The sequence below is a fragment of the Taudactylus pleione genome, unplaced genomic scaffold (assembly GCF_031769625.1).
Source record: "Taudactylus pleione unplaced genomic scaffold, aTauple2 ptg000892l, whole genome shotgun sequence".
NCBI classification, from domain to species: Eukaryota; Metazoa; Chordata; class Amphibia; order Anura; family Myobatrachidae; genus Taudactylus; species Taudactylus pleione.
This window is the reverse complement of record NW_028285293.1, coordinates 1,768,897-1,794,059: the sequence shown is the minus strand read 5'-3', so window position 1 is coordinate 1,794,059 and position 25,163 is coordinate 1,768,897.

The window sequence follows — 25,163 nt, the reverse complement described above, 5'->3', positions numbered from 1 at the left end:
ACTGGGGTGACAGTGACTGTCACAGTGACTGTCACCCCATGCCAACACTGTTAGTCACCTCATTCTAACAGTTAGTCACCCCATACCAACACAGTTATAGTCACCTCATTTTAACAGCCAGTTAGTCATCCCATCCCTTTTCAGTTACTTTCAGCCCATACCAACAGTCAGCTCATTGTAACACACAATTAGTCACTCCATCCTAACACATTTACAGTTACTTCATCCCAACAGTTAGTCAGCCCATTCCAATACAGTTAGTCACCCCATCGCAACACAATTATAGTCATCCCATTCAAACAGTTAGTCACCTCATTGCCTATCCCAACACAGCTACAGTCACCTCAATCCAACAGTTAGTCACCCCATTTTAACAGTTACACTAACCTTATTGCAACACAGTTACATTCAGCTTATGCCAACACAGTTACAGTCACCCCATCCCAACAGTTAGTTACCTCATTGCAACACACTTAGTCACCTGCTCCCAACACAGTTAGTCTCCCCACTGAACAGTTACATTCACCCTATCCCAACACAGTTGCAGTCACCCCTTTGCAACACACATAGTCACCTGATTCCAACACAGTTAAAATCATCCCACTGAACAGAGTTACATTCACCCTACTGATTCAGACCCGCTTGCAAGCACAATGTGCTCACAAGCGGGTTGATGTTTACCCCCTGTGCATGCTCCACCTCCGGCATGCACAAGACCTGACCAGCGACGGGTGCTCTGTCGTTACGGGTCTCACACCAAAATGGAGGTGGGCAGGGGAGGTGGCTGGACAAATGGAGGCATTCCCGAGGGTTTGTGGGCAACCCTACTAAAATCACTAGTGATGTCAGTAGGTGGACTTCCTGCTCGATTAGTGCAGGAAGTCCACTGGGGCTTGCGATGGACGAGACCCTACCACAAGGGTCTTGTCACAAGCCCGATGGTCGTGACCATCATGACCATTACCTGGCCACTCGCAAAAGTTGTGGGTGGTCACCCACAGCTTAGCGAACGGCCAGGAGGCCTGATAAAAAAATGCTGCCCAGATTCAGAGTGAGCACTCTATAAAAGAGCGTCTGGCTCTGAATCAGGGCAGCAGTTGCATTCAGAATTTGGCACTTACCTGTCTGGGGTCTCCGGTGGTCTCCGCAGCTCCCAGAGGCCTACCCTCTGTCTTCTCACTGGAGAGGGGCCTGCTGGGAGTCCCGTGGGCTGCTGGGAGGCTCGATGGACTGGTGGGAGGGGCAAGGGCTGCTGGGAGATGTAGTTCTCCCAGTGCCCATTCCAGAGGCGCCACACAGATACTGGGGGAGCAACACAAACTGGGGGTCACACACACTATACACACACACACTGACATACTCAACCTGCTGCAGAAGACCCAGCTTCCGACGCTGGATGAAGAAGATACTATTTCAGAAGGTGAATAATTAAGGACTAATTGAGCTTATTGGTAACTTCCAATTACTTAATTAGTCCTCAGGGGAGTTAACGCCAGCGAGCAAGAGCAAGTCCCTGTGATTTGTCCTAAAATTACAGAGTTTAGGAAAAATCACACTTGCTCAGGAGGTGTCTGGGGAAAAAAACCTCCTGGCACATAAAAAAAATAAAAATCTGCAGCTATTTCAATAGCAAAAAACCACACAGGTGTGGGTTCTTGCTATTCTCACACCAAATACAACTTACCTCTTAGTGTCCCCATTTTAACACAGTTACAGTGACCTCATCACAACAGTTAGTCACCTCATTGTAAAACATGTTAGTCAACCCATTCCAACACAGTTAGTCACCCCATCACAACACAATTATAGTCACCCCATCACAACACAGTTAGTCACCTCATTGCCTATCCCAACACAGCTACAGTCACCTCAATCCAACACATTTACAGTAGCCTTATTGCAACACAGTTCCAGTCAGCCCATGCAACATTGTTACAATCAGCCCATTGCATCAGTTAGTCACCCCATCCCAACACAGTTAGTTACCTCATCTCAGCACACTTAGTCACCCCATCCCAACACAGTTACCTCATCTCAGCACACTTAGTCACCCTATCCCAACACAGTTACCTCATCTCAGCACACTTAGTCACCCTATCCCAACACAGTTACCTCATCTCAGCACACTTAGTCACCCTATCCCAACACAGTTACCTCATCTCAGCACACTTAGTCACCCTATCCCAACACAGTTACCTCATCTCAGCACATTTAGTCACCCTATCCCAACACAGTTACCTCATCTCAGCACACTTAGTCACCCTATCCCAACACAGTTACCTCATCTCAGCACATTTAGTCACCCTATCCCAACACAGTTACCTCATCTCAGCACACTTAGTCACCCTATCCCAACACAGTTGCAGTCACCCCAACAAAACACATTTACAGTCAGCACATCCCAACACAGCAATAGTCACCTCATTCCAACACAGTTAGGGGCATATTCAATTGGGCATGAGGTTTAGCGAGGTAAAAAACCTTGCACCCCCTTGTGCCCAATTTTGGAATACTGTGGATATGTGCACTTCCGATACCTGCGGTATCCAATTTTAAATCAGTGGCTGCTTGGTTTTCAGCTCTGAAAACCCTGCACCATGTAATGAAAAAAAAAAGTTAGTCACCTCATTGCAACACACATTACAGTCACCCCATAACAACACATTGTGGCAGTGTCACCAGAGGTGGCACTGGTGAGCAGTAGATTGTGTGGGGCAGGGGAGATCTGCCCACACAGACTAGAAAAGCATTGTGGGAAGTTGTGTAAGGGCTGCCTTGTGGATAGAGCTCAGGTGTGGGCTGATGTTAAGGCAGACCGGTCAGGCTGCTGCTGCTGGAAACAGTCCATGTTGGACTGTGGCAGCCAGAGAGCCCAATGAAGCTGAGCGAGCCATTGGGAGGCCGGTGTCCGAATCTTGCAGGTGGCAAGGGGGGACCACAAAACTCTCAGACCATGTGACATTGAGACAGTAAAGCTGCAGGCCAGGAGGCCAGGTCCTGTCCTGCATGTGGCAGGAAGGACCACAATCACAGAGGCTGTGTTGGCAGGGGAAGCAATCGGGAAGCCGACTGCCTAAATACCGGCAGCCGGCTTCCCGACTGTCTTATCCCGGCATGGGTGAAATGCCGGGCATCTAGATGTAGACGCCCGCATTTCCCCGACGCCGGGAGACCGGCGCCTGGCATCACGATCGTAGTGATGCTGGGCGCCGCGAGCGGACAGCCGCTAGGGGGGGGAGAGTTAGGTTTAGGGCTCCCCAGGGGGACTTAAGGTTAGGCACGCCCTAAGAGGGTTAGGGTTAGGCTAGGGGGAGGGAGGGTTAGGGTTAGGCACCCCCTCGGGGGGCTTGTTTAGGCAGCAGGGAAGGGGGTGATTAGGGTAAGGCACTTAGAGGGGCGATTAGGGTTAGGCACCCCTAAGGAGGGTTAGGGTTAGGGGGGTTAGGTTAGTGGATACTTACCTATCCACGATCGGGATTTCCAGCGCTGTCGGGCTTCCGCTGCTTCGCACTCTGCTCCTGTCGGGCTGCCACTGATGGGAATGCGGCTGGCGGTTTATCATATCCATTCCGTTGGCAGACTAGCTGCTCCCCTATAGTGAGGGTTGAAGAAGTGAGTTAGTCACCCCAAACAGGGGCTAGCTTTGTTTGTTATCTCTGTTTCCTGATTCCATATGTTGGCAGTAAAGCATCTCCTTGTTTGTTTCACCTGAAAGCTGTGTGTGGACCCTCATTAAGCACCTAAACACTGCACCCATTCACCCTCTGCAGAGCTAATTAACCCCAAGACATCACAATATGATGGAGAATGCGGGCACTACTGTATGTGATTCTATGCACCAAGATTCTACTCAAGTAAATGGCTATAAAGAGGCTCAGTGCACCTGCATGGCTCGTCACGGTGGTGAGTGAAGTTTTGTTTAAACAAAAATTGTCTGCAAGTGTGCGCTAATCCTGCGGTGTATCTTTCCCTTGGAAAGGAAGAGAAATAAGTGTTACACAAGCTGCTGGAGAATTGTTTTGCTTATGAGATGCAAAGTTGCCAGAAATAAAGTATTCAAGTGTTTTGCAAAAGTGAAAAGTGCAAATATATTGTCTGTGAAGAAGAAATGTGCATTTCCTTGGCATTGGAATGGTTAAAAGAAACTGTGGTTTAAAAGTTCTGTTAATCCTCAAACTCGTTAAGTCAAGGTGTGGTACTGAGGGAGCAGAGGCTCCTATTGAAAAGCTATTGAGACTGTTTTGATACATGCTGGTAATTGTAGTGCCACATGAAGAAAAAATGTTTTGCTGGGTTAAAACTACTTGTGAAGACAAAGTGTGATACAGTGAAAACAAAAAACAGTTGTTCTTGTGTATTTTGTATCAAGAATTATGGCAAATAAAAATAAATGTTTTAAAGGCAGAAAGCCGGCTACAAAGGTCCAGTTTAAGGCTGGAGATTTGCAAATCCAGGACTGGAGTCTACAGTCTGAATGTGAAGAAAGTTGATTACGTGGAAGGGATTTAAAGCTGTATGAAATCCTCTGTGGTGAATCCTTTCAAATTGATGGGGTAAACAGTGTTATTACATTGATACAGATGTTTACAAAGCAAAATAAATGTCAGTGTGTCTGTGGTCAGTGTATGGTGCAAGGTCCGTCCAGAGAGGACTATATCAGCCTGGAGGAATTTGACAATATGAGTAAAGCTTTGAGTGAAGGTAATGCGTATTATGCTGGGAAGGTTGATGATAGAACAATTAGCTGATGAGAGAAATGTTCATGAACAAGCTGAAAAGAAATTACGGAGTGAATTGTCCACTTTGAAAATGGCATTTGAGCAGCAAGAAATAAACAAAAAAAAAACGTGAAGTTCTTAAAGAGACAGACTTCAAATTGGCAGCTATGTCTGAATGCCTTGAGGAAGCTGAACTTTTCAAGTGTGTTACAAAGTATGAGAATGATGTGCTCCTAGCAGAGAATGATGTATTAGAGCAAAATGTTGTTGAATTGCAGTAAAAGTGTGTGTTACTTCAGCAGGAAGAGGAGGAATTGAAAGGAGGTGTCCAGAGACATCGGAGTGATGCAGAGTGTGCACAAGTGAAAGTGGCGGATCTGGCTCTTGTGTTAAAGGAAAAAGACTCTTTAATTGTGTCCACACAAGTAAAACTTAAAGATTGTGAATTGGAGAAAAGTTCTCTGGCTGAAGAGTTTTGTGAAGTGAAAGAGAAGTATCTCCAGATGCTGCAGACTCGCGCTCAGTGGGAAAGTGACAGTGAAAAAAAAGAGATGGAGATGGTCCGTCTTAAAGTCAGCTGTAAAGAGCAAGTACAAACTCTCCAATCCAGTTTGACAGCAGCTAGAGCAGTTTCAGAATGTCCGACGGAAAGATTTTTTTAACACAGTAACTGACCTCATCACAACACAGTTACAGCCAGCCCATGCCTACACAGTCATCCCATTGCATCCAAGTTAAAGTAACCCCATCACAATACAGTTACAGTACAGTCACCTCATTCCAACACAGTTAGTGTCCCCATTTTAACACCATAACAGTGACCACATTACAACACAGTTAGTCAGCCCCTGCCATCAGTTAGTCACCCCGTTGCATCCAAGTTAGTCATCTGATCCCAACAGTTTGTCACCCCACTGAACACCTTTACATTCACCTGATACCAACAAAGTTACATTCACCCTATCCCATTACAGTTGCAGTCACTCCATCAAAACACATTTACAGTCAGCCCACCCGAACACGGCTACAGTCACCTCATTCCAACACAGTTAATGTCCTCATTTTAACAGTTAGTGACCTCATCACAACAGTTAGTCAGCCCATGCCAACAGTTACAGTCACCCCGTTGCATCCAAGTTAAAGTCACCCCATCCCAACAGTTAGTCACCCCAATGCAACAGTTAGTCAGCCTATCCCAACACAGCTACAGTCACCCACCCGAACAAAGTTACACTCACTCTATCCCAACACATTTACAGTCACCCCTTTGCAACAGTTAGTCACCGCACTGAACACAGTTAAATTCACCCTATCCCAACAGTTAGTCACACCATCGCAACAGACTTTTTCAACCCATCTCTACAACTAGTCACCACATTCTATAAGTTACAGTCAGCCCTTCCCAACACAGTTACAGTAAGTTTATCAAAAAATACAGCTACATTACCCCACCAAACCGTTAGTCACCCCATCAGAACAGTTAGTCAGCTCATCACAAAATACAGCTACAGCACCCGACCGAACAGATACATCACAACAAAGTTAGTCAGCCCTTCCCAACAGTTAGTTAGCTCATCACACAATACAGCTACAGCACCCCAACAGTCACCCCATCACAACAGTTAGTCACCCCATCACAACAGTCACCCCATCACAACAGTTAGCCACCCCATCTCAACACTGTTACATAATTAGACACCCCAGGACATATGCAGGTCACACAGGATAGTCAAAACCAGAATACCAAGCATAGTACCAGGGAGAAGATGGAGTAAGTTGTGGGAGCCTATACTGTGGCACCAGAGTGACCTCAGGAGCCTCCGTATATAAAAAGACTTGTATAGGAGGAGACTTTAATTTGGCAACCATGAGATGTCACATATGGTGTGCCTGGCCCTTTAAAACTATCTCTGAGCAGACTGCGTTGTCCCATGGGAGCCGCAGCTGCTATCCAGAAGTAGGGGTAGGGTGAACAAGAGGCCAGGACTGCATATGGCATGCCTGGGGCAGCTGTGGAGTAAGAGAGCCAGTTGGACCCTGAATCAGCAGGTGCCGGGAACCAGCCACCCATTGCCCCGCAACACATCAGTGCTGCTGGACCCAGTAAGTAGATGCCGGGATCCGGCACACTGTCACACGCAGTAACACGTCCTGGTAGTGTGAGACTTCTTCAGGGCATCACCACTTAATTCACATAGATATTTTTTCATCACCTTTCTATTTGTTTGTTTATTATTTATGTAATTTTAATACTTTCTCATTATATTAACACTTATTGATTTATCTTTACACATCTATTCTTTACCATTCACTATCACCTTTTTTCCCTTTTCGTGTGATGCCCTGGGGATGATCCTTGGCTGGAATCTTTTGGGGTGCCCTGTACCTTGGATGTAAACCCCTTAATGTTAGGGATGCCAGTATAGAGGAGCCTTGATGTTGGCCTGGCATTTGTTCATATATTTGCAAATGTATGTAACTAATACCTCCTGAATTTCTATTATTATGTAGGATTGAAGTATTTTTGTTGATATTGCTGCAGTGTGCTGGAGGGAATCTACCTTTTTTTTTGTGGTTCAGTGTAAACCCCGCTCTTTACAAGCACCTGTGCAATGTCATTAAGCTGATGTGAGCGACCACCATACTTTTTATTTGCAGTTCTGTGAGACATGAAGGGAGCCAGCATTGGGAGGATGTGCTGGTCCTGATAGTGCCGTTTAGAAGTATCTGGGGTACCTCCAAGGTGAGTCAGCTCTCGGCTTATACATGTGCTATAATTATGCAGTACATTAATTTGTAATTATATTGTTGAAGCCGGATAATTGGCTGAGACAGAGGGCCTGATTCAGAGCCGGATGCTATTTGCTCTCGCTCGTTCAGAAAAAGGGGCTGGCTATTTAATTTGAGCGCTCGCTCTTTGCGGTCTGTTGACGCCTCTGTCTGAGTGAGCGAACGAAACATGCGCTCGCTATTTTGTAAAGATGCCCCCTGGCTGCTCGCATCAGACGTCATCTCCGCTATTTATTTGATTCATCGAGTAAGTCGACAGGCGTATGAACTGCTCGCAGTGCTTGCGGTAGGATTTTCCTGCCTGAATCATGCGAACAGTTCAGGGACAACCAAGTGACGTGATCGATGACGCTGCTTTGTTAATTATGCACACCCTTAAAACGTTTGGCACGCCTGCGTTCGGATCACCACTCCCCGTTTTCAAGCACCTTCCCCTGTTACCACCCACAAACACCTCATCCTGTCACTCAAATTAGCAGGCACTCGCTATTTTGCGAGCGCTCAATTTCCGAGCGCAATGACTGGTATGCGCATTACGACCCATACACATGTGCAGATGTGCGAACATCGCTCGGAGCGAACGAGCGGCCGCTTACGAGCAGCTCTGCATGAGGCCCAGAATATGTTAAAATTCAAATCTGCACAACACCATTTTGCGAATGGCAACAAGACGCCATTTTGCAAATGGCCGCCCAATGCCATTTTAGTGAATCTCACACAATATCAGTACATACGGCGATGTTATTATTTAGCATCGTGCGATTCCCACACAATAGAAAAATGTTAAAAGCCCTCATTATATAAATACCTACATTTACTAAAATATATAATATGAACAACCCTGCAAAAAACATAACATGGTGTACTCCACAAACAATGTAGACACACAATGCTAACTAGCATCTTTCCTTAATATCCTTACACTTGCACATTGCATACTTACATAGGAAGGTTCCCTAGCATTAAGGTTAATATCCAAGGTTTTATTCATTATTATTTATGTAATAAAGCAACCATATTTAAGGTCTCAGGTTTAGTACATGATAAGCAGTGTTTGCTGCTATTCTAAACCACTGTTTATTTGCAGATCTCCGGTTCCATCGGCAGGGAGAACGCAACATGTGTTTTCAAATTATGGATCATAGAGAGTTAAGCATTGAAATGTACTCTGTGATGTAATGTTTATTAGCCAGTTTAGACTTGTTGTTTGGTGGGAAAATGGACACAAAGAGCTGTTGGAGGCTGAACTATTAGAATACAAACTGACCTATGAACTGTGTCGTAACAGAAGAACCAGGAAGAAGAACCAATGGGATTATGCCAAATTGTTCTATTGTGTTGCCTATCTCTGTAAGGGTACATAAACTAGAACTCTGAATCTGATAGTCAGTCATCTTTTCTTTGCTGTTGACGGAGGTTTCATAGTTGATGCCGGGAATCTGGATCCAGAGCGCATGCATATGTATTTGACTGTACATTGTTATTGTATAATTTGTTTGCACTATTTAGATCAAAGCGTGTAACTATCTGCTTTTTGGTGAATAATATCTTTTTGAGCTTTGGAACCACAATAAAAATATGGAAAGCAATTATTTGTTGTGTGACTTATAACGCTAAATAGTGACACTTAGGGTGTATAGATCATTAGGTATTCATAATTGGGGGCTCATAGAGTGAGAGATCATGCTGCAAATTTACACGGTAACACATGGTTATTGATTTCTCAGCAAAGGGTGGAGGCGCCATATGCAGGAAAGAACGCATTGTGCCTTCGAAAACCTGCTACCACTGGATGCTGAAAGACCACTATCCGTTATTGTGTGAGTTCAAGGCGCACTGATTAGAAGGACAAGTAAGGAAAAAGTTTGTTTTCCTTCGTTGATAAAGTTTTGTGTTAAGAAGGGGAAGTCGCACAATAGCGTACGCATATTTCCTGTATTGCTGCCATGTGTTCAATGGTCATTGTATGTATAGCGTGATTGCTTGTTAAGACCTCTGAATTATACTGCTATATTAAGGGAAAAAGGGTTTTGTTTTCTGTACAGAAAAGGAGTGTATAAATGAAACGTGTGATTGCAAAGTGGAGGCTACTGTCTGTTAAACCTCGATATAAAATCGGTAGGTGCCCGATGGGGCAGCACAAACTACTGGGCCAGTGTACAAAGCAGGTACATTGTGGTTTAGGTTATCGAGAAACTAAGGGGTTTCTTGGTCCGGCACCCATTAATCGCAAAGTCCATTGTTTAGTTAGGTTCTTTGGGCAATGCGATCGGACCGCATGGTTATGTAAACTGTGATTGTGAAGTGGGTGTCATGGGAGTGAATCTGCTGGCAAGGTTAGGGGTTATTGGAACTTCTAGATGCTACCAGTGGGAGTAAACTCAAAGTAGGAAGCAAGTGGTGAAGCTTGGGTTAAATTCATCACAAGTAAAATAATTCGCTAGGCGTTTACTTTACTCCTCGTGTATACACACGGATCATAACGTAGCGGTGAAGTGGGGTATAGCGGGAGGGAGCGTGTGGCTGAAGCTTGGTTTAATGTGGCCGCAAGTAGAATAATTTACAATAGGTGGTTAGTCTGCTCCTCGTTGTGCAGGCCGACTGTAATGCCAGGCGGGTCAGCTGGGTATAACTGGAGGGAGTGAGTGAAATTTGCTCTCTGAAAATCGTTCACCAGTCAAAATTCTCTAGAAATTGCTGAGCGTTTTCCCTGATGGGTGTGAAGCAATGTCTATATATGTCTAAGTATGGTGCATACGCTACAGCATATTGCGACATATGGGTCAAAATGACCAAGAAATGTAGAGCACCTTTTCCTAAGATTGGTAGCTTTGATTCGGAGGTTCTGAAAAATCTCAGAGACAGTCTATGTTTAATGAAGTCTCTGAAGAAAAGGGTAAAGTTTAATGATTGCTTGAAGTTGTGGCAGCAGGAGGGGGATATGTGGCTTAGCGGTGTGCATGCGACACAAACTAGCGTCTCGTGCACGACGCAAGGGGGCGCGCACCCAAATAGCGTTGCGTGCACTCCACAAAGTAGTGTACATGCACAGCAAAGTAGCGTTGTGGAAGGTAATGTCAGTAGTTCATGAGCACCACCACCAACCTATGCGGATGGGGGTGAAGGTAGTTGATGTAAAAACTCATAAAAATGTAACAAGTAATTTGTACCCTCTTCTAAGTAACTATAAGGAACATGTTTATGATGCAGATGATGAACCTGTTGTGATGTCCGCTCTTTCCCATGTTGCACAAATGTTAAATGTACCACCACAGCAAGCACAGGTAGCTGCCCTGCTAGTACCAGAAATGGAGGTAGCCCCACCAGTACAGGAAATATTAACACCTGCTTTAACAGTAGCACAATACGTAGTAGCAGTAGGCTGAACCCTCAACTAGGTAATCAGGCCAAAGGTAGCAGTGTGGCAGGGATCCATCCTGTCCAGACAATAACTGTTCCCAATGGGAATATGGATGCGCATGGTGTAGTAGCCACAAGGGATGTAACGATGCATTGTCCATGGACAAGAGCAGAACTACATTCCATAATGACAAATTTCCCCGACCCAAGGAAAGAACTAGCAAAGTGCCAGAGATTTATAAAGGATTTAGGTAATGAGCCAACCAATAAAGATTGGCGAGTGGTTTTACGGGCATGTCTTCCTCACAATACCAACGTGAAAAAGTTTATCACGGCCTGTGTATTGGATGGAGATAGTCCCATAACTGATGAAGGTAATCAGTACAATATAACCCACATTGTCACCCAATTGGCTGTATTTTTCCCATTAATTAACTGGAGTAAAATCTTCATGATTAAGCTGAAAGAGAGTGAGTCTGCAGCAGATTATTTTACCAGAGCGCTGCAGACTATTACCCAATTCACAGGTATAGAGGACATAAAAGACAACACCCATCACAGGGACAATCAGTGCTTATGGATGGTCTTAAGGACACTCTAAAAGCCAGGGTTCAGAGCTCACATCCTGGTTGGAGGGGAGTTACAGTAGACACACTCAGGGAATCTGCAATTGAACATGATAAAAACATCTTTAGGAAGAGAGAAATGCAGAGCGAGAAACTAATGGCTGTTAGTATCCAAGCTCTGGAAGGAATGCAAATGCCAGCATTCTTACCACCACCAAACCCTTATCCCTATACACAACCACAGACTTTCCTCATTCCCCAACCCACACAATTTCAACCTTTCACAACATGTCAACTACAAAGGTGTTATAGATGTAACCAGGAGGGCCACATAAGTAAGTTCTGTAAGGCTAAGAAATGGGAAACACCAAACCAGGGAACCCGACATACCCACAGAAGGAGCACCCACAGCAGTCAGGACAATTCCAGCCATCAACTGCTCACATCGCAGCAGTAAATGCTTTGCTGGAAGAAGATAGTCAGCTCTCGGGGTCAGGTCTCATCTGTAGTCTACAGCTAGTCAGGTTAACTGGGGATGTTAGAGAAGAACCTGTCATGTTAATTGATGTAGCTGGTACTAAACATTCTTTTCTTGTAGACACAGGGGCAACCAGATCAGTGATAATATCTCCATCTAATTTACAGGTGACAAGCGAAACAGTACCAGCAATGGGTGTAACGGGTACAGTGCAACATTATCCTTTAACCAAATCTGCAGAGGTTACTATTGGCCCATTGCATACCAGGCTTTCCTTTCTCCTGGCAGCAGCGGCCCCTACTAACCTACTGGGAAGAGATTTGTTATGTAAAATGGGATGTGTCATTTATTGTACCCCTGATGGTATATTTCTAGATATCCCAGAGAGTTGCGCAAAAGGTGGGGGATACACTGGACACTCCCCAAAGGTTAATGTTTCACTCTACTGTTTCAGATAAGAATCCATCTCAAGTAGAACAAATGTTATCTCAGATACCGGGGAGCCTCTGGACCAAAGATGGACAGGACACTGGATTGATGGCAAATGTAGCTCCCGTTATGGTAAATCTAAAAAGCAAGGTAGGCAAGGTCCAAAAATTCCCCAGTACCCATTAAAACAAGAGGTAGAGATAGGGGTTTATCCCATAATTGAGCGGTTATTACAACAGAGAATTTTAGTCCGTACAGCGAGTGTTCCATCTTTCCTGTGAAAAAGAGTGGTGGGAGGGGTTATAGGCTGGTACAAGACCTTAGAGGGGTTAATAAGGTAATAAAAAGACAATTCCCCATAGTGCCGAATCCAGCTGTTGTTCTCATGCAGATCCCACCAAATGCAACCCATTTTAGTGTCATTGACCTCTGTTCTGCTTTCTACTCTGCCCCTCTTCATCCTGACTGTCAGTACCTATTTGCATTTACATACAGGGGGGTATGATACACATGGACACGATTGCCCCAGGGCTTCATAGACAGCCCCAGTATCTTCTCACAGGCATTACATGACTGTTTACAATCTTTTCAACCTACCAATGGATCTGTTCTAATACAATATGTGGATGATTTATTGTTGTGTTCTGATTAATTTGTCATGTTTAAATGATACTAAACTTTTATTGCTTCATCTCTCGCAAACAGGACACAAGGTAGCTAAGGACAAACTACAGCGATGCAAGTCCAGGGTCAAATACTTGCGACATTGCCTAACCCAGGGGTTGTGACATCTGATCACTGACAGAATCCAGGCCATACAGACCATGACACTGCCGCAGAACCAACAGCAAATCCGTAACTTCTTGGGAATGTGTGGATATTGCAGAATGTGGATCCCAGGTTTTTCTATTTTGGCCTTGCCATTACAGGACTTCAGGTCTCATTCAGACCCGCTCACAAGCGCCGATGCGCTCACAACCAGGTCAATGGTTAGCCCTGTGCACGCACAGCGGCCACACTGTGCAAGCCCCGGACCGAGTGAGAAAGAAATTCTCTTGCTCCGGAGCTCTCTACATAAGGGGTGGCTGTTGATGTTGATCGACAGCTCACCCCTTTTTGTAGGGGGGTGGTTTAAAGAAAGGAAGTCCTACCATTTTGTGGGCGGCCGCACTGACATCAGTGATGTCAGTGGGAAGTTTCCTGCTCGATCAGAGAAGGAAGCTCCTTGGGGCTTGCGGTTGCCTAGACCCAACCTTAGGGCCTTGTTGCAAGCCCCGATGATCACGATGGTGTTCATCAGTGCGACCATAAACCTGGTCAGTTGCTAAGCTGTGGGTGGTAACCCACAGCTTAGCTAGCAACCTGGAGGCCACACTAAAATAAAGGAAGCGGCCACCCTCATTCAGAGAGCAATCGCTTCTTGCGACTGCTTCTGAATGAGGGCCTTAGTCTCTTCCTCAAAGCCCGATCATGTCGTACACACTGAGGAAACAGAGCAGGCTTTCCTTAACCTTAAGGATAGTCTGACAAGCGCACCTGCTTTGGGAATACCTGAATATGAAAATCATTTTGATTTTTACTGTACGGATGCTAATGGTTGTGCAGCAGGTGTCCTCACACAAAAACATGGTGATGCCAATAGGCTGGTAGCATACTCCAGTGCACAATTGGACACTGTGGCAAGATCACTCATAACATGTTTAAGAAGTGTAGCAGCAACTGCTCTATTGGTCAGTAAGTGTGAGGATGTAGTATCAGGCCATGATATGATTGTCTATACTCCAGATGCTGTATTTGTTTTGCTAAATAATGCCCAAACCAGACATGTCTCCTCAGCTAGGTCCACGAAATGGGAACTAGCCCTAATAGCACCTGCAAACATCACCATTAAGCGGTGCAGTACGTTAAATCCTGCAACATATTTACCATATGTGCCTCAGGATGCAGAAAGGATGGAGAGAGGTGAGTCACTGCTGGGAGGTGAGTTCTGCAGGTATGTTGATGCACATGATTGTATGGAATATCTGAATCAGATTTTTACAGCAAGACCTGACATACGGAATATACCTTTAGAAAATGTAGATGTGACATTTTACACGGATGGGAGTTGTCATAGACAGACTGACACTGGAGAGTTATGTACAGGTTATGCTGTGGTAAATGATGAAGACATCATAGAAGTCGAACACCTTGGTCCACCTCACTCAGCCCAAGTATCAGAGCTAATGGCACTAAGAAGAGCGTGTGAATTAGCAAAAGGCAAATCTACTAATATTTACACTGACTCTAGGTATGCCTTTGGTGTAGTACATGATTTTGGTGCTCTATGCTCTGAGAAATTTTATGGCAGCAGCAGGTACACCAGTCCCACACTCAAAACATATAAAAGGACTACTGACTGAGATCCATTTGCCTAAGGAAGTGGCCGTAATTAAGTGTAAAGCCCATACATGTGAGGACGATCTGGTGTCACTGGGCAAAAACCGGGCAGACGAAGCTGCTAAATGGGCAGCAGGGTTAAAAGTGAACATGCCAATTAACCAAATGATGTTTCAAACGATTGATATGCAGAAATTAATTGAGCTAAAACATGTGTTCCATTCAGGAAAAGGTAGTCTGGAGGTCCAAGGGATGTTGGCAAGAGTCTTCTGGACTCTGGAGAGATGGACAAGGTAAGCCAGTGGCTCCCAAGGCGTACTACCCAAGCCTGGCTGAGGCAGCGCACGGTCTGACTCACTTGGGAAGCAAGGTATGTGCAAGTTAGTAAGAGCATACTGGTGTGCACTGGGTTTTTCTTCTCAAGCGGAAAAGAGAGCAATGTCCTGTTTGACCTGCTTGAGGAAAACCATTGGGAAAACAATCCCTACCGAGCCATCCCACATTCCTCCGACCAACGGACCTTTTCAGGTAATACAAATTGATTTCATCCAATTACCACCCTGCAGGAATCTCAAGTATTTATTAGTGTGCACTGATGTGTTTTCTAATTGGGTTGAGGCATACCAGCTGCCACAAATACTACTGCGTTTACAGCTAAGAAAATAGTTCAGGAGTTTGTATGCAGGTACGGTATCCCTAAAATCATTGAGAGTGACAGGGGTACTCATTTCACAGAAGATGTTTTTCAAAACATGTGTAAGTTGATGGGTATTAATAGTAAACTTCACACCCCCTACCGACCAGAAGCCAGCACCAAGGTGGAAAGGATGAACGAAACTATTAAAAATAAATTAAGTAAGATCATGGCAGAAACTGGATTGGGGTAGCCAGAAGCACTACCACTTGTCCTCCACAGTATTAGGACAACTCTTAGACCCCCTCTCAATCTGTCCCCCTTTGAAATACTGTTTGGTAGACAACCTCATTTGATTAGAAGTCCGCAGGAACATTTGAAAAGTAACAATGAGGTTACTGTAAGGTATCTTATAACAATGAATAAACAGTTAAAGCAACAACAGCAGAAACTGAAATTGTTGTCACATGATATGCCTGAAACAACCTGTCATGATGTTGAACCTGGAGAATTTGTTATGATCAGAAATTTCTTGCATTCAGGTTGTTTGACAGATTGGTGGGAAGGATGGTATCAGGTGTTGCTGTTAAGTACAACTTCCTTGAAAGTGGCAGAGAGAGATACCTGTGTCCATTCCACTCACTATAAGGTCAACCAACCAGTGGAGAGAAGGCAGAATCGAGGCAGATAATGTAGATCTGTCAATTGCAAGTCTGCTCCAGGAGGGTTAAAGGTTACAGTGAGATATCTGAGCTAAAGAAATTTGTAGATCATTGTTTTCAGCAATGGAGTGGTACGCTGTGGTTATCTTTGTGTTTTCTCCCAGAGTTCTCGTTATCCTGGGTTGTTTCGGGATCTCTGGTTTCTGTGATGGAGGACAGAGGATGGAGAGGGGAGCTGATGGTGATATCAATGGAGTGGAGTTGGAAGAAGGAGCAATACAGTCACAAGGGCGGTATCTGACCCAACACAGTACAGTAATTGTTAAGAGATCTGTTATTTTGGAAACTCTGGGACAGTGTGAAGGTCTATCGTATGAGGATTATTGTATTTGTGAGTTTTGTGGGTCCTTAGTTGAGAAATGCATCCAGCAGTGTCAACCTAAGTATAACCAGTATTGGAGTGGGTATCCTTTAGAGGATTTTTATACTCTTTTAAACCAGACTGACTGTTGGGTGTGTTCTCATGTGCCTCAGGGATGGCAAAATATAGGGTTAGTGCTGTTTCCATTAAATGTCTCTGAGGTCTTAGAATTACAACAAGGGAAGACCCTGGATGGAAAATTTCTTAACACCAAACCACCTCATTTTAAACTCCACCAGTACCAAGTAGATAAATCACTTTTATGTTTGAACATCACCAACTTCAATAAACCAGGAAGTTGGGAGGTGACTGGGAATAATCAGATGACCTTCTCACTAAGAGCTGATTATGAGCCTATAAATTTCAAACTGTTGCGCACAATTAGGTTAAATGGGAGACACTTCTGGTATCGGTACACACTAAGTGACATCGAAGAAATGGTTGGCAGAGTACCAGAAGGGTACCGTGCCAGGGTTATACAACCAGAAATGTGTATTCGCCAGATGGGAGAACCTGAGATAGGATCATTTGTTAGGGAAATGTGTTGGATGATCATGATGCATTCTATTCCTTATGCTCTCTCCGAGTTCTGATGGTTTGTGTTATCTGGGAAGAGTACTCCCAGAGGTTATGGCCCTTAAACATGGTGAAATGCTTGGTATTCATAAAAACATACAGTACCATCACCATATCTTCACACACAGTATGAACACCATGACAAGAGAAACATGATACCTGGTGATGTACATAAAGCCACACAATTGATTAGTGAAACAACTGGCTTTCAAGTTTTAGTCGCATTGGATCACTCAGGGTACACTAAATTTCAGATCTATCAAAGATCTTGCTAAATAGATATCACCGAGATGTATGATGACACATTTAGGTACACAGGTAAGGAGTTACAGGCCTACAAGAAAGAACTGGTACAACACAGACTAGTATTAAATTATTTAACAGCTGTCACTGGAGGGTATTGTGTAACTTTGGCCACCCAATTTGGTGTAGAGTGTTGCACATATATTACAAATAATACTAGTGACCCCATGGAGGTGATAGACTGGAAGATGGACAAAAATCTGCATTAAAATGGGAATTTTGGAAGAACCATAATGCTTCAGTGGCTGAAGTAGAAGAGAAGGTAGAGGAATGGGTTTCTTGGTTGAACAAAGTGAAATGATTCTCCAGTCTAGGAGAGTTGGTCCAGGAAATGATTGCGAGCATAGGTAAACTCCTGATCCTCATACTGGTTGTCATCATAGTAATTGGCTTATGTGTCAGGTGTGTTCCTACTGTGTTGAAATGTGGAAAATGTAAACATAAGGTAAATCGAAGGTATTAAATTATGATGGTGGTCAGTAATGACAATATGAATACTGAGGTAAATGAAGTATGCATTACAACCCTGAACTAGAATGTACCATCAGATGATGTATAAATTTTGCCATGCGTGAAATGTGTTATGAAATGTTATTTTAAAGATCTTAGATAATGTAAGTCCCTATCCCCTTCAAGACTTCCTTCTATAAGTTAGGTGCATCCCCACATCTTTCCCATGATCTCCCAAGATCCGCGTGGTGCATATAAGGGTAGTTTTATGTCCCTCCCATAGATACATTATTGATGGTTTAAGAACCACCTTTTGCCATCCCATTATATAACATTAAATAATATGTCATAGTGTAAGCCTAAATTAAATTTTAAAATCAGAGTGTGATAGCGTATTGTTTGCTATGAAAGGGTGGACTGTCGAAGCCGGATAACTGGCTAAGGCAGAAACCGTTAAAATTCAAATCTGCACAATGCCAATTTGCAAATGGCCACCCAACGCCATTTTAGCGAATCTCACACAATATCAGTACATACGGCGATGTTATTATTTAGCATCATGCGATTCCCACGCAATAAACCAATGTTAAAAGTCCTCATTATATAAATACCTACATTTACTAAAACATAATATGAACAACCCTGCAAAACACGTACCCCGGTGTACTCCACAAACAGACATACAATGCTAACTAGCATCTTTTCTTAATATCCTTACACTTACACATTGCACACTTACATAGGAAGGTTCCCTAGCATTAAGGTTAATATTCAAGGTTTTATTCATTATTAATTATATAATAAAGCAACCGTATTTAAGATCTCAGGTTAATACATGAAAAGCAGACCGTGTTTGGTGCTATTCTAAACCACTGTTTATTTGCAGATCTCTGGTTCCATTGGCATGGAGATCGCAATATGTGTCTGCAAATTATGGATCATAGAGAGTTAAGCATTGAAATGTACTCTGTGATGTAATGTAATGTTTATTAGCCAGTTTAGACTTGTTCTTCGGTGGGAAAACGGACACAAAGAGCTGTTGGAGGCTGAACTATTAGAATACAAACTGACCTTTGAACTGTGTCGTAACAGAAGAACCAGGAAGAAGAATCAATGGGATTATGCCAATTTGTTCTATTGTATTGCCTATCTCTGTAAGGGTACATAAACAAGCACTCTGGATCTGATAGTCAGTCATCTGTCTATGCTGTTGATGGAGGTTTCATAGTTGATGCCGGGAATCTGGATCCAGAGCGCATGCATATGTATTCGACTGTACCTTGTGGTTGTATCATTTGTTTTTGCGCTAATTGTATTTAGATCACAGCGTGTAACTATCTGCTTTTTGGTGAATAATATTTTTTTCCAAGTCTGGAAAGCAATTATTTGTTGTGCGACTTATAACGCTAAATATTGACATTTAGGGTGTATAGATCATTAGGTATTCATAACATGACCCAGAGTGGGTGCTGCTATTAGGTAGCAATAATTATTTTGGGGTGAGCCTTTGGGCGTGGGGCCCCTGAGGTTGCTGTGGCTTGGCCTTTTTCAGGGCATCACCACTTATTTCACATAGATACTTTTTCATCAACTTTCTATTTGTTTATTATTTATGTCATTTTAATACTTTCTCATTATATTAACACTTATTGATCATCTTTACACATCTATACTTTACACTTCACTATCACCTTTTTTCCCCTTTTCATGTGATGCCCTGGGGATGGTCCTTGGCTGGGATCTTTTGGGGTGCCCTGCACCTTGGACGTAAACCCCTTAACATTAGGGACGCCGGTATAGAGGAGCCTTGATGCTGGTCCGGCGCTTATTCATATATTTGCAAATGTATGTAACTAATACCTCTGAATTTCTATTATGTAGGATTTAAGTAATTTTGCTGATATTGTTGCAATGTGCTGGAGGGAATCTCCCTTTTTTTCTGTGGTTCAGTGTGAACCCCGGCCTTTACAAGCACCTGTGCAATGTCATTAAGCTGATGTGAGCGACCACCATACTTTTTGTTTGCAGTTTTGAGAGGCATGAATGGAGCCAGCATTGGGAGGAGTGCTGGTCCACATATTTGGAGGTTTCTGGGGTACCTCCTAGGTGAGTCAGCTCTCTGCCTATACATGTGCTGTTATTATGCAGTACATTAATTGTAATTATATGACCCAGAGTGGGTGCTACTATTGGGTAGCAATAATTATTTTGGGGTGAGCGTTTGGGCGTGGTGCCCCCGGAGTTGTTCTGGCTGGACCTTTTCAGGGCATCACCACTTAATTCACATAGCAACTATTTATCACCTTTCTATTTGTTTGATTATTATTTATGTAATTTTAATACACTCTCATTATATTAACACTTATTGATTTATCTTTACACACCTATACTTTACACTTCACTATCACCTTTTTTCCTAATTTAGTGTGATGCCCTGGGGATGGTCCTTGGCTGGATTCTTTTGGGGTTCCCTGCGCCTCAGACTTGAACCCCATAATGTTAGGGACGCTGGTATAGAGGAGCCTTGATGCTGGCCTGGCGCTTATTCATATATTTGCAAATGTATGTAATTAATACCTATGAATTTATTTTTATTATGTAGGATTCAAGTATTTTTGTTGATATTGCTGCAGTGTGCTGGAGGGCAAATCCCTTTTTTTCTGTGGTTCAGTGTAAACCTCGCCCTTTACAATCACCTGTGCAATATCATTAAGCTGATGTGAGCGACCACCATACTTTTTGTTTGCAATGTCAGACTGGGACATGAAGGACCCACCAGTGAATGCAATCATAAAGGCACACAAAGGGGCATGGTCATTTACCAGAGGTGGTACGGCCATCCACCCGATAATTGGCCAGTCATTAGAGGTTGTGTTCAGCCCACACAGAACAGGATTAGTGCCATAGCACAATATCTATTAATCAACAGCTAACAGGACATACATATGCCTCCCACCCCTTTACAATTTCTTTTTTGTGCTGCACACATGCGGCTGCACCATACATGCCTACCCTCCCAGATTTCATGGGAGGCTCCTGAATTTTTGGGTAACCCCCGGAAGGGTAGGCACTTATCCCACATTCTGCCAACTTCCTAATGAAGTGGACAAAATGTGGAGAACTTCCGCGGTGATCGCTGGTCCCAGTGTAGGGGGCGGGGCTTAATTATGCGATTCTTCATGAATCTCCTCATTTAGCATAGCCCCTTATCTAAATGTGCGGCAATTGCGGCAATTTGCCATGGAGGGGGCAGGGCTTAATGATTTGAATCATGAGGCCCTGCCGCCGGCATCACCCAGCTACTTCTCCTCCCCAGGTTCGCCCAGGGAGGAGATTGACAAGGTAGGCATGTATGGGCTGCACACATGAGGCTGTGTAATTTCTTCCATCTGAAATGCAAATGCAGCAGGAGGTGTCTGTTGGAAACAGACACCTTCGTGCTGTATCTGCGATCCCAGTGCTATGACCATGAATGTAGTCTGGGATCACCATTGCAACCATCAAAACCAATGGTCATGAAAAATGGCTGCTCCTTTGGCTAGGCTATAGAAGCTGAAGCTTACCACAGCCTGGCCAGCTCCTGGCAGCTGTGAGGCCAGGAAATCTATGTTCACCAACACAGACCCTGGCCTCATCCCTCCCAGAAAACGAGGACGACATGCTCCCATTTCCGGGAAAGGTGACCAGCGACACCCCCCTCTGCCCCCCAAATGCCGCAGCATGTCAATAATGATGCAGTTTGGAGGGGTCTTGGTGAGACCACAGGACCCATTATTACATGCACAGAGCAGGTCCTGTGCAGGCATAGACCGTAAACCATTAGAGATGTGCGCTAACCATCAGGTTCTAGTACATCTCTGATCAGGCCCTATAGTATATCAGTAGCTTTATGTACCAAATATACTTTGTCAACTGTAGAACCCACAGTAGGGTTATACCCATTCTGTCAGGGCCCACTCATTATATGCCATCAGAATCCCCTGATGCCCATATAAATAGTATCAGAGCACAGCAAACAAGCCAACTAGACAACATATGGGGCAGTAATGTGTGGGGGACAGGGGAAGGGAAAATAAAATAGACAGGAAAGTAACACAAATTAAGTATACAACATTGCTAAGGTGAAGATAGATGGGACGATAACAATCGTGTACAATGCTATTACCCTAACAGCGACAGCTTTCAATGTAAACGGCAAATTACAGCCAATAACACCCACTGCTGTACGCTCGACTTGCGCTTCCAATCACCCTTAGTGCTATTGCCGTACCAGATTGTAATGACACTACAAATAAGACACCAAGGGGCCCTTTCATGATGTTAATTATCTGATAATTAACATTCTAATTCGACGCAGCCACCGAAGCAATTCAGCATTGCTCTGGCGCGGTGACAGCTGATGTGAAATCAGCTGCTCCTGTGAGCGGCTTCACTGCTCCTTGTTGGAGCAGTGACGGTGGTGCGCATGCGTGACCTACAGGTCACGCATGCACAGGACATCCCCGACGACTGGTGGAAGGAGCCGGACAGGGGCGGAGGAATAAAAAAGGATCCCTTCCTACAACCCGGTCCTACTTCCCAAAGGGAAGAGCGGGTTGCAAACCCCAAGCCGGGGTATACGCCATCTAATTCGCCATATTTTCAGAGCTTGATGAATTCTGTCCCCATACTAGTATATGAGGACAGCGGCCATTCCGCAAACAGAAGATAAGTAGGAGATATCTGTGATACTAGTGTATGGGGACAGCGGCCATTCCACAAACAGAAGGTAAGTAGGAGATATCTGTGATACTAGTGTATGGGGACAGCGGGCCATTCCGGGAGAGAAAGATAAGTAGGAGATATCTGTGATACTAGTGTATGAGGACAGCGGCCATTCCGCAAACAGAAGGTAAGTAGGAGATATCTGTGATACTAGTGTATGGGGACAGCGGGCCATTCCGGGAGAGAAAGATAAGTAGGAGATATCGGTGATACTAGTGTATGGGGACAGCGGCCATTCCGGGAGAGGAAGGTAAGCAGGAGATATCTGTGATACTAGTGTATGGGGACAGCGGCCATTCCGGGAGAGGAAGGTAAGCAGGAGATATCTGTGATACTACTGTATGGGGACAGTGGGCCATTCCGGGAGAGAAAGATAAGTAGGAGATATTGGTGATACTACTGTATGGGGACAGCGGCCATTCCGGGAGAGGATGGTAAGTAGGAGATATCTGTGATACTAGTGTATGGGGACAGCAGCCATTCCAGAAACAGAAGGTAAGTAGGAGATATCTGTGATACTAGTGTCTGGGGACAGCGGCCATTCCGGGAGAGAAAGGTAAGCAGGAGATATCTGTGATACTAGTATATGGGGACAGCGGCCATTCCAGGAGAGAAAGGTAAGTAGGAGATATCAGTGATACTAGTGTATGGGAACAGTGGGCAATTCTGGGAGAGAGAGGTAAGCAGGAGATATATGTAATACTAGTGTTTGGCGACACTGGGCCATTCCGGGAAAGGAAGGTAAGCAGGAGATATCTGTGATACTAGTGTATGGGGACAGCGGCCATTCTGGGAGAGAGAGGTAAGCAGGAGATATCTGTGATACTAGTGTATGAGGACAGCGGCCATGCTGGGAGAGAGAGGTAAGTAGGAGATATCAGTGATACTAGTGTATGGGGACAGCGGCCATTCCGGGAGAGGAAGATAAGCAGGAGATATATGTGATACTAGTGTATGGGGACAGCGGCCATTCCGGGAGAGGAAGATAAGCAGGAGATATATGTAATACTAGTGTTTGGGGACAGTGGGCCATTCCGGGAAAGGAAGGTAAGCAGGAGATATCTGTGATACTAGTGTATGGGGACAGCGGCCATTCTCGGAGAGAGAGGTAAGTAGGAGATATCAGTGATACTAGTGTATGGGGACAGCGGCCATTCCGGGAGAGGAAGATAAGCAGGAGATATATGTGATACTAGTGTATGGGGACAGCGGCCATTCCGGGAGAGGAAGATAAGCAGGAGATATATGTAATACTAGTGTATGGGGACAGCGGCCATTCCGGAAACAGAAGGTAAGTAGGAGATATCAGTGATACTAGTGTATGGGGACAGCGGCCATTCCGGCAGAGGAAGATAAGCAGGAGATATATGTTATACTAGTGTTTGGGGATTGCGGCCATTCCGGGAGAGAAAGGTGAGCAGGAGATATCTGTGATACTAGTGTTTGGGGACAGCGGGCCATTCCGGGAGAGAAAGGTAAGCAGGAGATATCTGTGATACTAGTATATGAGGACAGCGGCCATTCCGGGAGAGAAAGGTAAGTAGGAGACATCTGTGATACTAGTGTATGGGGACAGGGGGCCATTCCGGGAGATAAAGGTAAGCAGGAGATATCTGTGATACTAGTATATGAGGACAGCGGCCATTCCGGGAGAGAAAGGTAAGCAGGAGATATCTGTGATATTAGTGTATGGGGACAGCAGCCATTCCAGGAGAGAAAGGTAAGCAGGAGATATATGTGATACTAGTGTATGGGGACAGCGGGATATTCGGGTGAGAAAGGTAAGCAGGAGATATCTGTGATAGTAGTGTATGGGGTGTATATCTGTGATATCTCCTGCTTCAACTTCTTAATGAATTGTCCGAATTCTTAATTGACACAATTCCAGGTGAAAATGTGCTTTTTCACCTGCTTTTGTGACAATTAAGTGATGATGAATAGGCCCCTATGGAGCCTATTCGTCATTACATAATTATCATTAGTGATAATTATGTTTTGAGCTTGCTGCGAGATCAAAGTATCATTCAGAGGTATTCATCATGTCTCCTTGCCTAAAGTATCACTTCTGAAAAGTTGCTCTTTTTGTGGAGTCAGCTTTTCTGAATTGACACTTTTCTCATTTATGAAAGCTCTCTGCAGCCTCTGCCTATCTCCACGCACCCTGCCCACAGCCTCTGCCTATCTCCACGCACCCTGCCCACAGCCTCTGCTCCGTGTCTCCACGCACCCTGCCCACAGCCTCTGCCTATCTCCATGCACCCTGCCCACAGCCTCTACCTATCTCCACGCACCCTGCCCACAGCCTTTGCCTATCTCCACGCACCCTGCCCACAGCCTCTGCCTATCTCCACACACCCTGCCCACAGCCTCTGCCTATCTCCACGCACCCTGCCCACAGCCTCTGCCTATCTCCACGCACCCTGCCCACAGCCTCTGCTCCGTGTCTCCACGCACCCTGCCCACAGCCTCTGCCTATCTCCATGCACCCTGCACACAACCTCTGCCTGTCTCCACACACCCTGCCCACAGCCTCTGCCTCGTGTCTCCACACACCCTGCCCGCAGCCTCTGCCTCGTGTCTCCACACACCCTGCCCGCAGCCACTGCCTATCTCTATGCACCCTGCCCACAGCC